The 16,937-nt window shown below is 52.6% G+C and overlaps 1 long non-coding RNA gene across 1 annotated transcript; it reads right to left on the reverse strand.

The window, feature by feature from the left end:
• Positions 1–7,435: 7,435 nt before the first annotated feature.
• On the reverse strand, positions 7,436–12,189 carry LOC144298854 (uncharacterized). The gene is made up of 2 exons (XR_013365726.1): positions 12,019–12,189; positions 7,436–7,994 (listed from the first exon to the last, which is right to left on the reverse strand). It is a non-coding gene; the product is annotated as an uncharacterized LOC144298854 (long non-coding RNA).
• Positions 12,190–16,937: the final 4,748 nt, after the last annotated feature.

A 16,937-nucleotide genomic window follows, 5' to 3' on the forward strand; every position in this document is an offset into this window, starting at 1 on the left:
CTGGCTACATTCGCCTTGTGTAGACACAGCCAACCCACACCCGCCGGTCCCTGCCCGCACTTCTCGGGAAACCCTGGCATTCATCAGGTTTCCATTTTCCCTGCAGTGGCCTCTTTCTTGGGGCCCATCCTGCTTTGTGCCGAGCAGCACGTCCTTGGGGCCTGCCACTGCTTCCCCGAAGAGCACAGCAAGGCCACAGGTGTGGTCAGGCTTTGGCTCACTGCACACTCCAGGGGCCCCTTCCCACTGGGATGTGTGGGGAGGGGTGCCTGGAGGTGGGCATGCCAGCCTCTCCCAGCTGCCCTGCCCTTGGGGCCTCGGGAAACCCTTACCCATCCTGGAACCTCAGATCCGGAAGGCACCTGGGAGACATCTCATCCCAGGCCTCCTCTCCATCTCGTCGGGGAGATCTCTGCTCAGAGTGGCCTGGCCATGCTCCCTGGCCTCAGGTTTCCAGAGACACCCTTGCACCCCATCCCCCGGGAGAGCAAATCTCCACATCACGTCGGTTGCCCCAACCTTGGGAATGAACGAGGACCGCGGGGCCTGGAGAGGAGGCACATCTGCCTGCCAAGGACGCTCACCAGGCAGAGCCAGAACGAATGACCCGGCAGCCTCTTGTAATTCCCAAAGGCCTCTCAGCCCCACGGGTCCCCTCTGACCTTCATAAGAGCTGGTCAGGGGCAGTTGACACCGCGTTCGCCTCATCTCAGACAAATGGATGTGATGATGCATCCCCGTGTCATGCGTCACTAAGCAAGCCAACACTGGCAGTTAAATCACGATGTAATAGCAAGGCCCAGCAATGAGAGGACACCCCCAGATTGGAGGCCTATTAGCGTGGAAAAGTGCCTGTTAGGATCCAGGAGGTTCAGTGTTCTTTCTGTTGCATAGATTCAGAAACGGATCCCAAGAGGTTGTGGCCTGTTGGCGCACACCCAGTGGGGCAGAGGTCAAGACCAGGCTGTGACCTCCGCCCCTTGGTGACAGTCCCAGTGGGTGGTGGGTGAGAGATGTGCCGCCCCGACTACCTCCAAGGAAGGATTTGCTGCCCAGTGCAGGATGCGTGCTCAGCAGACAGCCTCCTGCTTCTTTAACGCGCCTCCTGAAGTGACCAAAGGACAGGTGAGCGCATTCCGTGAACAATAACACTTCCCGGCTGTGTGTACACGTTCCGAATTTAAAACTCCTGCCTGGGGCTGATGGAAGCAAAGGGAGGTGCCGAGGTATTGGATCAATGGCAGCAGCTGGGAAGCCTCCCCCCAGAATCATGGGAACTGCCTGGGGGGCTGGGAGGGGAGAGGGAGCAAGACCATCCCCATCCACCTGTCCGTCTCAGGAGATAAGACTCAGAGGAGGTGAGAGGCCGCAGCTCAGGGAGCACCGGGAGGCCCTGCCTCCACATCTGCTACAAACCCTCGTGTCAGGAACACAACTTCATTCTTTCCCAGCCAAGGTGATGTCGTGACCCCATTGGTTTCTACATTTGTTGTTTCCATAGATAGTTATTGAAGGCTCGATGTGTGGGAGACACTCTCGCAAGAGCTTGAGATACAACAGGGGAAACCCCCAGATTTCTTCCCTGGGGATCTTACTTTGTGGAAGAGGGAAATGGGGACGTACAGACGCAGAGGGTAAGGGACACGTGGCAGACACAGGTGCCCACCCCCACCAATCCTTCCAGTGCCCCCGCCTCCCACCACGGAAACTGACTAGCTGCAGGTCCATAGGGACCCTCTGGGCTCTGCCAGCCACCTGGTCCCCCCATCACCAAGGGGTGGATCTCCCACCCCAGTAGGAACTTTCGGTAAGTGGAAGGTCTGCTGTTCCGTGAGAGGCTGTGATTCCTGCACGACTCCTTTGACACTTCAAGACTCGTGCCCCCCAGGACACACCGCAGGACGGCCTGAGAGCGAGGCTCTCTTCCTGGAACGCCAGCAGAAGCGGGCCCTCTTCCATCTCTCAGGCGGCCTGATCCTGCACTGGCGACACCAGGGAATGTCACAGGGAGCGTGCAGTTTATCGATGCGGGCGCTGGGGCCCAAGGAGGGAAGGTGGGTGGCCCAGGCATCACGCGGTGGCAGAGCTGGGACCCGAGCACCTGCCTTGGGCTCACGGAGTCTCAGAGATGCTTCGATGCGTCCTCTCGATGTCGGCATAAGCCTTGAGTCTCGCTCACAAGGAGCCAGGATGCACAACCTGCGGCGGAATCTACCCGCTGTGCCCGGATGACAGCGATGCTTTTGATAAAAGGCTTCTCCACCCCCATGATCTGGGACCTCGACCCCGCTCGCCCTTTCCCAGCCTGCGCTGCTTCTCCAGAATCCTTGCACATGAATTCACACTTGCATCGAGGTCTCCCGTCCCTTACTTCCACCTGCTGGGAGGAGGGTGAGCCAGGGGACCTATAATAACCCGTTTCCACTCTCTGCTCCCATGATGCTAATTTGACGCCACAGGATCCTTCGTGCCTCGCCGTCACAAAGACGCAATTTCATCCATGAATGAGTCGATGTGGAATGGGAGGACCGGGAGGAGGAGGAGGGAGGCCACGTGTTCCTGACTCCTCTCAAGTGGTTTCTCGTCTCATGTTGATACAGATCAGGGACCGCGGACGATGGTGACGAGCTCCTAAAGCGCCAGCTGCTCACCAACAGGGCCACGGGCTCGTTTTCTTGGCGAGTAGTTGGTGCCGATCGCAGAGGATGTCGGGGACCTTGAAATGTGCTGTGTCCCTGCCAGAGACCTTGAGCTTGAGCTCCACACCGTCGTCCAGATGACACGCGTGCCGTGCGTGTGGCCGAGGGACGCGAAGTAGAGCAATTAGACTCAGTTGCTGCCGGGGGAGGACGCATCGCTAACTGGAGCGCATCACAGGCTTCCGAGAAGCGGCCACGGCGTCCACGGCGACTCCCGACACATGACAGGCAGAGAGGAGCGTATCTGGAGCCAGAGGTCATTCTCGCGGGCAAGCGACAGGCCCGGTGACCCGAGGGGAGGGAAGGGCGCTCGGCCACGCCGCAGCACCTCGACGGGGATTCTGTTCTCTGTCGCCAGCCCTAGTCTGCAGATGCCTCGGGGACCCTGAAGGAGGGGGACCGACCCCCTGGCGGAGAACTTGTAGCATCTCCTCCCCACGGAGGAGCGAAGCACCAGCAGCCGGCTCGGTCGGGCAGAAAAGGAGCATTTTGCAGAGGAAACGCGGCGAAGTGTCACAATGGGAGCCCGGGAAGCACAAATACATCTCGCCTCCTTGACAAATAAGACGTAATTAGGGGACTGGTCCTGCTGGGAAACAAAGGCTCGTCCGTGCCCGGCTGGGGAAGCGACAGGCCGAGCGTCTCGTGGAAACACAGCCGAGCGTGGGGCCCTTCATTATTCACAAACGGGCCCGCGACGGGCCTCGTGCCCCCCGATGTCTGTTCTCTACGAAGTCATCCGTCCACCCCGCGAGGAGCGCCGAGGAATCAGGGAGGCCCGGGCTCACCCCCACCAGGAATTCGAATGATTCTCACGTTTCGCAGGGGTGCAAACCGTGACACCGAGGTGCTTTGCACACAGATGCAGCTGTGCCTCCCGGGCCCGCGCCAACAGTCGCCCGGGAGGGATCTGAACACCGGCCCCAGGCGCTCCCCAGTCAACGCCCCCAGGCTGGTCCTTGCGCTCGGAGCCGTGGCCCCCCTGACTCCGCGCACGTCCCGAGACCTCTGCTGGAAGCCCTGCATCCGACGTGGCCCCAGAACAAGACAGCGCTGCTGACACCCCAGACCCCGGCCGCCCGCGCCGACTTCCCGGCTCACTAGTTCTGGCCCTCGCGCGGGTTTTCTCTGAGATGTGACCAAGGCCCTGTAACGAGCTCCGCCGTCCCACCCAGGCTCTCGCTGTGACACAGGCTGTGATGGGGAATGAGGAGGAAGGCGAGAGGCCCAGACCAGGAAAGCATCCCGTTAACACTGGGAACATCCAAGGAGGCCAATCTGATCCCAGCCACACCCCTGCTTCAAACCTTCCAGAGGGCCCTCAGCCCTACAGTCGGCCCAAACTCCCACAGGTGCCTGCCCCTCACCAGATCCACCCCCCCCACACCCAACCCTCACAGGGTCCACGGGGTCCCGGCCACACTGGCCTCTCCTCTGCCCTTGGACTCACCTGGCACCTCAGGGCCTTTGCACATGCTGTTCCCTCCTCCTGGACTATCTACCCCACCTCCAGTCCCACACCTAGTTACCTGCAGCCCATCTGTCAGGTCTCAGATGAAACCTCACCTCCTTGGGGGACTCTTCTGTGTCTCTCATCAGCCCACACTCTGGCCCAAGGCTCGGGTCTGGTCCCTCAAAGCCCCTCTCATGATGCCATGAGCTTTTCCTTCCCAGCAAGGACCCCACATGATGACATGAGGTCTTTATTATGTGAGGATGATCCAAACAGATAAAACGGCAATTGTAGGCAAATCCAGTTAACTTGGGTACCAAAGTTTCACAGCACATGTTTGTGATGTACTTAACCAGCAGTCACCGGGGATTCAGTTCAGGCCAGTACTGCTCTCAGGACTCCACACACATTATAGCATTGAATCCTCCACCCCCTAGGCAGTGTGATCACTGTCCCATCTCACAGATGAGGACACTGAGGCACAGACAGGAGGCCCAGGTAGCAACTGGCAGGGGAGGCCCTGTTCTCAACTCCCTCCTCTGAACAAAGCCTTCATCTAGAAAAATGCAGCTACATTTGACAGAAAAATAAGTTTTTATCTCATATTTAACAACTTCCGGGTGATAGTGGCAGATGCGCCCTAATTCTTAGAGTAATAATCAAAAAGAATCAAGCTCTAATTTTTTGCATAGTGTTTCTGATAGACTGTAGCACAGTCTCTACCCCTCCCTCCAGGTTTGGCTTCCACGGCCTGGTCGGAGGAGAGTCCTTCCCAAACAGCCTCGGGTTCTGGGAGCCCCCAGGGCCTCTCCTGGCCCTCAGGGTGGGTTCTCCCCTGGACAGCCTGCCCCCCTTGGCCCCCGGGCTTCTCTCCTCCAGGGTTAACTGGCCTGAATCTGCCCCTTCCTCCTCCTCCGTGACTCTGTGGGCGCTGGGTGGGGAGATGTGCGAGCCCACCACGGCCCCAGGGTGGCCCCCGCCCTGACACCTGCCTGGGGACCCCCTAGAGGGGACCCGCCTGGTCACTCGCACCCACGGTGTGCAGAGGACGGCAGCTCGGAGAGCCGGTCATGGAATGTTCAGGACGTTCACTACCTGCTAGCTTGGAATCGGCCTGGCAGGATTGACAGCCCGGAAACCAGCACCTGCTACCAACCAGGGCGATTCACTCCTAAAGCTCCGGGGGACCAGCTCACCCCTGGGGTCGCAGCTCCGGCACAAGCCTGAATTCTGGGTGCAAACCCTGCTGTCAGAGCTGGGCTCTCCCCGCAGCGTCCAGACCCCGGCTCTCCCCTCTGCCCCACTTAGAGTAGTAGATCCCCCTGGAAGGGGATCGCCAGCCCCAGAACCGCGGTGGTGCTGAGACCACTTCTCTCCCCAGCACCTTCCAGAAGGAAGGACAGAAACTGGTCAGGAAGGGCTGCTGCCTCTTGACCTTGGACTGAGAGTCATTTCGGATGCTTTCAATCATCAAGAAATCCCTCGCTTTAATTTGTTCATCAAAGATATTTTTATTTTTCCTTCCTGAGATGTTGATTTGGTTCCTTTTTTAGTTTCTTTGTCCATGTGGGAAGTAAATCGCGAACTGCCTGAATGTAGAATGTAGTTAGTGGAGCTGCCTTAATTGGCTAATTTGCTTAAATCTCCACCGGAGCGCAATCAGAAAGTGTCTTAGCAAACGTGTCCTTTCCTTCCCGGGCTGTGGAGCATGGAGGGGGGTGGGCTGGGGAGGGCTGGATGTACCCCCCCATTCACCCTAAATAAAATATCCTAATTTTCACAGGCCCCCCACCGCATCGTAGTGCAGAAGGCGGAGGCCTGCAGGCCTCGTGAGCTCTTCAAATCAAGGAGGAGCCGCTTAGTCTCTGCCCGTGGAACTGTGAGTTCCAGGGGGTGCGGACCAGGGGTCCGGAGGCTGCACCCAGACCAGCCCCGCTGCCCCTCACGGCTCACCCATAGGCCTCCGCCCCAGGGGCCTCCCTCCCTGCTGTGAGGATAGGGGTGGGCCCCCTGATGGGAAGGTGCCAGGGCTTCCTCTGAACAGGTACCAGGCAGAGGGGGACCGTGCTCCCAGACTCGCCCTCTGGGCCAATGTGCAGCCAAGGGGAGAGGACCAGGTGGCCTTTCCGGGCTCAGCCCCGAGGACCCAGCCCCGAGGACCCAGCCCCCCTGCTACAAAGCTCTCTGATGAACAGTAACCCGTGCTCAGGATGTTAACAATCGCTGGGTTCAGGTAGCTCTTGACCTCTCTCCTATGACTAATTGACTTAATCATATTTCTTTCCCAGCGCCTGAATCTGAGATGACAGGGACGGACCTGTGACTTCTCTCAGCCTTGATTTTCCCGTCTTTTGTGAGTTGTTGTTGGAATCGGACAAATAATGTAGGAAGAAGGACCTGACGCAGCACTTGGTTCAGACATTTGATTAACAAATTGCCGCCTTCAGGCCTTCACCCCCTCTCCCTCTTTTCCTTTCTACCTTTTTCTCCTGAATAAGAGGGAATAGTTCTCCAAATCTGTCTGTATTTTACACTTCTGAGGTTAGAAAAAAAAACAAAAAAACAAAACCCCACAAACCCAGTCAGGTCCTTAAATCACAGCATGAGAAACATCCCAAAGGATGTTTTCTTAGGGCAGGGTGGGAGTCCAGCTGCCCACAGTCTGGACCACAATTCTTGTCCCTTCTGAATCTTTTTTGCCTTGTTTTATTTTATTTTTCCCAACTTTTTTGGTAAATGTCCACCCGAATGAAAAGGTCAGAGTAGCACAGTGAACATCCTTATATCCTTCACCTAGACTCTCCAGCTGACAACCCAAGCCAGGCCACATGTGGTCACCCCGTCCACAGGCGCTAGTGCGTGTGTGTGTGTGTGTGTGTGTGTGTGTGTGTATGGTTTTCCTTTTCTGGCTAAATCACTTGAGATGATGGTGTAAAGATCATAAGATTTCATTTCTAAAACCTGCAGTGTGTATCTCCTAAGGAAAAAGACATTTTCCTGCAGAATGTCGGTCCTGTTTTCACATCCATGCTAGTCAATGCCAACACAGTAACACAATCTAACATACAGTCTGGATTTCGTGCTTTCCTTTCTTCATCTCGGGATCACACATGGCAGGCATTTAGTTGTCCTGATCCTTTCATTCTCCTTAATATAGAACAGTGTGCCTTCACTCGTCTCTTAGGATGTTGACCTTTCCTGAACGTTCTGGGCAGGTATTTTATACCAGAAAGCTGAGAAGTACTCACAGAAAGAAGGGAACAAATAGAAAGGCAGAAAAAGCTATGATGAAAGAGCTTCTATTAGACAAACATAAAAATATTTGGCTATAAAAAATGTGTGGAAAGAAATATGAACACACTGAGTTAAAAAAAAAAAAAAAGAAAGAAAGAACCTATAAGTTCATAGTGATACTGAATGATTATTGGGACCAGGGAAGAATACATCTATTTGTTGTATTCTTCTGAGCAAACCAGTTAGTCTGGTTTAAAAAAAAAAATCCAAGGGCAACAGCCCAGCACCCGCAGGAAAAGGAGGCTTTGCCAGCAGGTCTGTCCTGTCCGAGCCCCTCTGACACTGAGACCCATCCTGGCTGCAAGCAGCGGCCTCAGAACCAGCCAGAGAGCAGCGGGCTGACGTCTGCAAAGCGGCGGAGCAGAGCGTTTGCTGCAGCATCTGGGCTCTTCGAGGACTACAGACGTCCCGCTCAGCAGCCCAAGCTGGGGATCTCTAAGGCTCCGTCCACTCATCGCACACGTCTCGAGGGGGGCAGTGATGCCCCAGGCACAGCGGAGGCCCCGGGGGATGCAGCAGAGACCCACCTGGCTGCAGGAGCTCCCGATCTGCAGAGGGAGACACAACAAGCGGTGACAGTCGAGGACGTGAGTGTGCCCGCACCCAGTGCCGCCCTCCTTCCTGAAACTTGCCCCTCGGTGCCTTCTTTCTGCCCCTGAGGCTCTCCCTCTGAGGGCTGCAGCTGCAGGAGCCCACGTGGGTGGGTACTGATGTCCCGACAAGCAGCCCCCCATAAGGGCCAGATGGGAGCCCCCCAAGGCCTGTTCCATACCGTCACCCACAAGGAGAGACTGGGCCCAAGGTCCCACGGTGGTCACCTGCTAACTACCCACTAGGGTTGATGCCATGATCCTTCTCCTTCCGGTCTCCCTTCCCTGTTCTCCTGCCAGAGCTCCCTCCAGATAAACTGCTCTTCTCACACTCAGTCTCAGGGTGGATTTCTGGAGGAATCCAGCATAAGGCCCTCTGTAATGCATAAAGTCATCAGGTGGTGCCGAGTGGCCTGGAGAAGGTGGAGCTGGGCAACGGTGGAGGTGGTTATGGAGGGAGATGGCAGTCAGAAGGAGCCCGCAGAGGAGGTGGCATTGGAGCAGGTGCCCTACAGGTGAGGAAGCAGCAGTGGACATCTGGGCAAAGAACAGGAAGGGCAGAGCAAAGTTGAAGACCCAAGGGGGAGCACCAGGCCTGTCCCAGGAAAAGCTATTATGGCAGGAGCCGGGGGAGCCCCAAGAAGAGATTAGGGGGCAGAAGGGACCAGGGGGAGCGGGACACTGTCCCCCATACAAAGGGCTCTGCACAGAGCAAGACCAGTAGATGGCAGTTCCTGTCAGAAGAGTAATGGGATCTGTCATCCATATCACAGACACAGAAGAGACTGCAGGGGGGTGCGAGGAGGAAGCAGAGAGACTGGGGAGGACTCTGTTATGACAGTCCTCCAAGAGATGACAGTCAGGGACCTCGAGGAGGGCAGGCAGGTAGACCATGTGGGCCTAGGGTAGAGGGTGTGCTGATATAGATGGTGGGTATAAGGGAAACAGAAGAGTTGAAGGGTGGGGGTCTCCAGAAGCAGAGACTAAATGTTCTGGGGGATCAACACTTGTGTAGGGAAGTGGGGGAGGAGACCAGACAGGGCAAAAGATTGATCTTCCTTGCAGGCCAGAAAAAGCCTTGGCAAAACCAGTGGGGAGCTCTGGAGTAAGTATGCCCAAATGTCCAGGCCTCTGTACTCCTGCCCCATGGAGTGACCAGGAGTGGACCATCCTGGGAAAGGAATGACCAGGAGCAAGAGGACTCCCAGCAGCTCAGACAGACGCTGAAGGAAACATCTTCTGCCCCATGTAATAATTTTACAAGAAAATCTAGGACGTTGCAACTACAATCTAGAGAGGTTGGGGAGATTTTACAAACCAAGATGGATTTTATAACTGAAAATATAAAAGGAAAAAAAAAAGACATACTGGAAATATAAAAATTTGGAATTTTTGTAGATAAAATGATGACAAAGTATATAAATCTGTAAAAGCACTTGTAAGTCAATAATAGACAAAGAGTTCAGTATACAAAAAACTCTTACAAACTGATAGGACAAAGAGGCAGTGGCCATAAATAGACAATTCACAGAAGAGTGTGCCCCACTCTGAAACTGCTGGAAATGCGGCCTGTAGAAATAAAAGTACTTCTATCTTGTAACATTTTACACAAAAATGCCACCGCAGTGTTGTTCTTAGTGGCCCCAAACCAGAAACAAAATAAACTACCATTGTAAAGAATAATTCAGGTCTATGCTAGATCAGTTGAGGATATTTCCATGAGGAATTGAGTGATAAAATCAAGATGCAGCAAAATGTTCATTACAGGTTTATATATTCTATTGACGTTTTTAAAGAACTAACTTCTGGCTTTGTTAATTTTACCTATTAACTTAGCTTCTCTGTTTCATTAACTTCAGTTCCTTATCTTAATTCTACTTACCTCTACTTATCTACTGTACTTTGATCTTTTCTTCTAGCATCTTTTTCTTTTTCTTTATTTTTATTTTATTTTTTTTCTAGCATCTTAAGATGGAATCTTAGGTCACTGATTTTCTTCTTTAAAGTTATAAATGTTCCTCCTTGTACTGCTTTAGCTGCATCCCTCAAATTTTGATGTTTTTTTCATTATCATTCAGTAAAACTTTTTTTTTCATTCAGCAAAACTTATTTTTAATAAATTTGAGGAAAAAATACTGAGTCTATTTAGAATAAAACATAAAGCAAATAATCATTCAGTTGATAGACAAATGTGTCCAAAATTACAAGAAGAAAACAGAAGTTACTGAGGTTTGGGACGCTATAGTGTTAAGATTAATTGGGAAAACCATTTTGCTTTAAAACTTGTTAAAAAGGTCGAAAACCAAGTAATTGCCACCTCTCAAGAGTAAAACTAGAAGTTAGTTGAGAATCCCAAGTGAGATACAGGGATTTTGTTTGTTTTAGACTGAGTTGGCCACCTCCTTATCTGCTTGCAGGAGCAAACTGCCCCCCATTATCCATACACCCCTTCTGAACCTCTGTTGTGTGGCAGGCACATGGCAGCTCAGAATTAGGATAACAGTTCCCAGCCTCCCTTGCTGCGATTTGTGGAAAAGTGAGCAAATGCTGCGGAGGTGAGGAGTGTCCACGCCAGGCTTCACCCATAAAGGAAGAAGTGTACCTTACTTATCTCCTTTTCCCTCTTCTCACTGCCAAAATACAGATATGGGGCATCTGGATCAAATGGATAGAGCCAATGGCCTAGGCATAGTTATGATCCCGTTCATATAATCTCTGGACACAACCTCTGTCCTCCTCTTCACCGCTCCCCTAACCAGAGCAGAGCTCCCGGGGCCCCATCTTTCAGGGTGAACCTGCTCACATTTTCCAAAAAGACAGAGGGTTCGCTTCATGGACCAGAACTGCCACACCAGCTCTGGGGTTCACATGAGGAGGAAATCAACCTGTATCATGTGTCCCATTTAGCCATGGTCACAGTAGCCACAGCTAACTCATAACTAATTCAGAGCCCCCCAGAACTTGGATAAAGATCTATGGATCTTCTGATTCGGGCTCTCAAGACGTTCCCCACAAAAAAACAAACTTAGGGAAGGATAAGTAAGTAGGTTGTAGAGGCTTTAAACATAACCCGCTACAGAAATAGAAGGAGCTGATTTTATGGTTGGAAAAAATGAATCTTAGACAGATGAAATGAATCAGTCACCAAAGTTAGAAGCAAATGTTGCTACTAAAGTGTGCAGGTCAATATAAATCTACCCCAGGTGGCAAGTGACACACTCACTGTGGGCCATGTCCTGCCAGGAGATAGGCTGTGACCAGACCCAAACTGGGTCTACACAGTTGGTTTTCAACGTTAAAAATGAGAAGATTCCACAAGGTATGTGTAGATCAACTCTTCACACTGTACACTAACTATTTTACCATTTTAGTTGTTAATTACACTTCAATGAAGCTGGAAGGAAAAAAAAAGAAGATTTGGCATAAACATCTAGATTTCCAGCTTCCTCTAAAAAATCAAACACACAGAAAACTGGATGTACTTTCCGTTAAGCAACTCATGACCTGAGCAAATCCCTGCTGCCCTCGGTGGGTGGGCCACGAGGCTGAGCTCACTACAGTCCTCCACCCTCTCTGTTGCCCCTCAGCAATGAACCTGAAAGTCATCACTGTTTATTATCTCTCAGGCTGCTGGGGTTTTCTCCATCATAAAAACAAATCTCTCTACTCATCTCTGTACTAAAAACAACAGAACAAAAAGATAGATCAAGAAAGCCATGTGTTTTAACGAGACTGAGAATGCTTATTTCTTGGTGGAAATGAATTCCCCAGGTATTTACTACACAGACGAAATACAATAGCACTGAAAAAAAATACACTCAAACACACTTCCCGCACATACACCACCTCCCTGGCCTCTGTAAGCATGTGAGTTATGATCCCGTTCCTACAATCTCTGGGCACATCCTCCGTCCTTCACCACTCGCTCCCCTAACCAGAGCGGAGTTCCGGGGGCCCCCTCATTCAGGGCGATTGCACTCACAGTTTCCAGATGACATCATCACTGCAGGAGCCAAGCCTCTATTTGGAGATGGTCTCTTTGACTCTTTGCTTTTCCCTCCTTGGACCCAGGAAGCAGCCCAAGCCATGTTTGCTTCCCCAACATGTTAACGCAAACAGCCTGCCTCGCAAACCAGAGAGGCGCACGCTACCTTAATTACACGGTTGCTATTGAAACACCCGAGTGATAGACAAAACCCTTCATTTGGGAGGGAAATTAGTTGTACACAAACAAGACACATTTCATCTTGAATTAAAATCTTCGACACTCCCTTGGCAAGAACTCTCTGGCAGTTTCTCTTCCTTTCTCCACTGCATTACCTCTTCTCCTTCGTGGGAGATTTTCTTGGCAACGGGCCGGACTCTGAGCCCCCTCCCCTCCAGGCCTCTCCTGTAACCCCCTTCTGGTTCCTTCTCTGGCCTTTGTCGAGATCTCAGCTGCTCCCCAACCTTGAGCCTCCACCCGCCCTCCCAGCCCCAGCCCTTCCTGGACGGTGCCCCCCTCCCCCAGCCCCTAAGAGATGAAAGATGTCAACTTGGGGAGGACCTGCCCCCCTCCAGGCCCCGGCCCCGGAGGTGAATGAGTGATTGGACGTGATGAATAACACTCAGCGAAGACACGACGCGGGCAAAATGCTCGGTTTAGCCGAAACTCCCAGATTTATTGCCGAGCACCACAAATAATGAAATCATCAATCTTCCACTGACTTAAAAAGCGAATCCACTGGGGCAAGTTTAAACTGGGCAGTGGGGAAGAGCTCAGTGATTAGGACTCTAGGATCCCCCTGCCTGCCCCCGAACCCGCCAACCCGTCCCAGGCCCTGGGGACTGTGCTCACTGGGTGCGCCCCAGCCCTGAAGCCCGCTCTGAGCTGGAGAGGGGAGTCACCAACACCCTGACCTGCCACCCACAGGGGTCTCATGGTCCCTGACCCCAAAACTCATGACCTCACTAAAGGACTCACACCCTCAGTCCCCTGGGGAGGAAAGTAGGCTTCAGCCCCTACTTCCTCAGACATAGTCACACTTACCTGTTACTGACATAAAACAACTTAATTTTCGTCACTTGGCTGGGAACATCTCAATAACACTCTCCCTGAAATCTGGGACAGGCGTGCATTTCAAGGCTACCAGAATCTAGGACGCTGTTTCAGAACTTTCTATCATCCTGAAGCCCCACCCATCAGGACAGGCACGCATCAGTGAGGGACCCAGCACGGGTAGCAGAGGACACCCCCACCTTATATCCACCATCCACAGGAGCCTAGGAAATGCAAGCAGTAGCTCTGGGGCTTCTGCAGCCAGGAAGCATCAGGACAGAAGTGGACGTGGAGGCTGAGTGCCTGCCCACCGTGCTCAGCACCCACTCACCCGGGCTGGAGTTTCTGCTGTTCCTGACACCGGGCCCAACTCACTCAGGTGCACCCCTGACCCTCAACCTCTCCAATCTGCATACACTGGGTACCAGCATCGATTGGGTCCTTATCCAGTCTTAGCATCCAGGCAGCAACCCCGACGTTGGCCACGTGACCAGGGGAGGAGGGAGGCTGGCTTCCTCCCAGATCCCACTCCGAGGCCAGCAGCTCCCCTTCAGTGGGTTCCCAAACTGGAACTCAACACAAGATTCTCTTTAAGACTAAGAATTTGGGGGCTAAGCAGAAGTTTGAAAATGACAATCTGCATCACCCTCCAGACAGAAAAGCTGCTAAGTTACATCAACGTGTGGTTCCTGCATCTTTGTGGTAGGGTCCCCACAAAGATGATTTTGGAGCCCTTAAAATATGAACATTGTTTATTTCAATAGTATATAAGACTATTAGATGTGTATTAGAAAAAAGCTAGTACATCAAATCCGTAACTTCACTGATGCTATTGCCTATGATGAGTAAAAGGGGTCTTTTTTTTCCCAAGTAAATTGATCTAAAAGAAAAATTTTCATAATACTAAAAGCAGTGTTATACAGATGATTACAATCACAAAGGTAGCTCAGGGATGCCTGAAGTTAGGGGAACTCTGTTGCAGTCGAAAAATCATGTCGACTTGGTGAATTTAAGGCGGTCAGCAATACCCCCAAAGGATATGGGAACCCATGGGCCTCCCTGCTTCCACACCCCATGGAAAGCTTCAAGTAATGGCTTTTGGTAAGGGCAGAATGATCATCTCTTCTCCCACTTTAAAAAAGGCAAGACATGGGGGCTCCTGGGTGGCTCAGTGGTCGAGTGTCTGCCTTTGGCTCAGGTCATGATCCCGGGGTCCTGGGATCGAGTCCCACATCGGGCTCCTTGCAGGGAGTCTGCTTCTCCCTCTGCCTATGTCTCTGCCTCTGTGTGTATGTGTGTGTCTGTCATGAATAAATGAATAAAAATCTTTATAAAAAAATAAATAAAAAGGCAAGCCGTGGGATGCCTGGGAGGCTCAGTCGGTAGTGAAGCATCTGCCTTGGGCTCAGATCAGGATCCCAGAGTCCTGGGATTGGGCCCCATGTTGGGTTCCCTGCTTAGTGGGGAGCCTGCTTCTCCCTCTCCCCCTGCTTCTCCCTCTGCTTGTGTTCTCTCTCTCTCTCTGTCAAATAAGTGAATAAAATCTTTGTTTATTTTTTTTTTAAATAGACTTTTTTTTTAAGATTCTGTTTATTTATTCATGAGAGACACAGAGAGAGAGAGAGGCAGGGACACAGGCCGAAGGAGAAGCAGGCTCCATGCAGGGAGCCCGATGTGGGACTCGATCCTGGGCCCCCAGGATCACATCCTGGGATGAAGGCAGCACTAAACTGCTGGGCCACCGGGGCTGCCCCTGAATAAAATCTTTAATAAATAAATAGGCACGACAGAGTAAAACGATGCTTTCAATAGGAGTAAAAACAGGAAAGTCTGTGTGCAGGAGAATGCAGGCAGAACCAGGAGGCACTGCAAGGGATGCAGGGAGGTGGGAAGCTCTGAGCAGAGCAGAGGCTGGGGACCTGGTGAGGATGAGGTCGGGAATGTGGGACCATGATAAGAAAACTTAAAGCTATTAATAGAATTAGGACTGCCCCCTGCCAAGAGACACACGAGGCATTTGACACTGATAGAAGGAGCAGGGGATCAATAGACTCAGTCGGCACTTGGCTTCCGAGAGACGGTGGGGACAATTTCACAGGAGAGGCCCTGACATTGCAGAAAGTCTAACTGAATTCTTTGCTCAGCTCTGTAGGGTGGGGAGGTTGAGGAAGTGGTTGTCAGAAATGAAAGATAACCAGAATATGAGGTCTTTTTAAGAGAGGCAGAACTTGTGTGCGTGCACGTGTAACTATACACAGAGTGAGCAAGAGCAAGAAAGATAAAGAAGTGGAGGAATGAGGGGAGAAAAGGAACCATTAGGCAGGGAATTAAGCCGATTCTCTTTCTGATGGTGCAGCTGGACTTTCTCTGACACAATTAAGCTTGAGCAGCCACCTTCAGGCTGCCCCTTGGAGCTTGCCTGCCCTGAAGTAAAGACACTGGCCTCCGTCCTGAGAGTCGTCCTGAGAGTCGGTGTCCCCACACCCCTAAGCCCGCTGCCTGCCTGGGGTGCCCCACCCCACTGCTCCATCAGGAATGCAGCCCCACACCCCTGCCACCTCCCTCCTCTGACCTCGGAGCCTCCCACGCACTTCGTGAGACCTTGTCACAAGACAAACAGACACGGCTGTAGTAACGTTACATCCTGTACCAATTCTTCTCCACTCCTTCCCATCACCTCAAAGACAGCATCCTGATTTGCTGCTAATATGCCTCCAGCCCCTCCCTGGGCCTTGCTTGTCATCCTTTGGAACAAAGACAGAACAGGCCCCCGGGCTGGGGGCAGAATGCAGGCCCTCTGTTCAGGCTTGTTGTTTTAATTTCTATGGTTACCATCCTTTTCCAGCAAGCCGTGCTGCGTTTCCGTCCACTCTGCTGACATAGTTTTCTTTCAAGTGAGTGTTTTCGAGGGAAAACAAAAATGTGTTTATTTAGAGAAAATTATTGAGTGAATGGGGTCAGCAAACTGTGCCCCCTAGGCTGACTCCCTGCTTTTGTAAATCAGTTTCGTCAGCGCACAGATTCCTTCCTATATTGCCTGGCTGAGCTGCATTGGCCACACAATGGCCAAGTGGAGAAGCTGCAACAGAAACCAAGTGTCCCTAAAACCTGGAAGAGCTGCGGGTCTGGTGCTTGGCAGAAAATGCGCGCCTACCCCCTGGAGTAAAGGGTCTTCCTGCAAGTGTGTGGGTGTGGGAAAGGCGACACGGTAGCCTTCCAATGATTCAAACCGGGTAACCCTGAGCAATGGTGAGGAGCTTTGGCCCCAGGGTGAGACAGCACCCCGCAAATCCCAACCCCCATCAAGTCCCTGGGGAAACAGGCCCTACCCCGTGGGGTCCCGATGCAGAGAAGTGAGCTCCTGCGGGAAGGGCGCAGGCCCCACGCTGGCCGGGAGCAGTCACGCAGGAAGTGGCCGTGATCATCATTAGGGGAGCAGTGGGGAGAAAACCCACCTTCACCAGCTGGGAGGAGAGCCGCTCAGAGGAGAGGGACTTTCCTGTGTGGAAACCATCTCGAAAAGCCACTTAGCGTGGGCGGTGTGGTCCCCAGGCTGGAAGCAGACCACAGAGCAGTAGCTGGGAAGCCATACTCGGGGGGTGAGCGGCAGTTTGGGGGGAGCAGCTAGAAGGGACTTGGGGGTGCTAAGCTACACCTGAGGCTGGAGTTGGCAGACACGGCCCAGGCCCCAGGGCAGCCAGAGACTCGCCCACGTGGCCCGCGTCTATGCCTCTGCATTGTCACTAGTAAAATGTGTGCGTCCCTGCGGCCTCTGGCCTGGAATCCCGGGGAGGAGGGACCCGGCGGAGGAGGAGCAGCGGGGACTCCCCGCAGGAGCCCCAGAAGCAGGTGCAGAGGGAGTC

This window comes from Canis aureus, chromosome 26, assembly GCF_053574225.1.
Source record: "Canis aureus isolate CA01 chromosome 26, VMU_Caureus_v.1.0, whole genome shotgun sequence".
Classification (NCBI taxonomy): domain Eukaryota; kingdom Metazoa; phylum Chordata; class Mammalia; order Carnivora; family Canidae; genus Canis; species Canis aureus.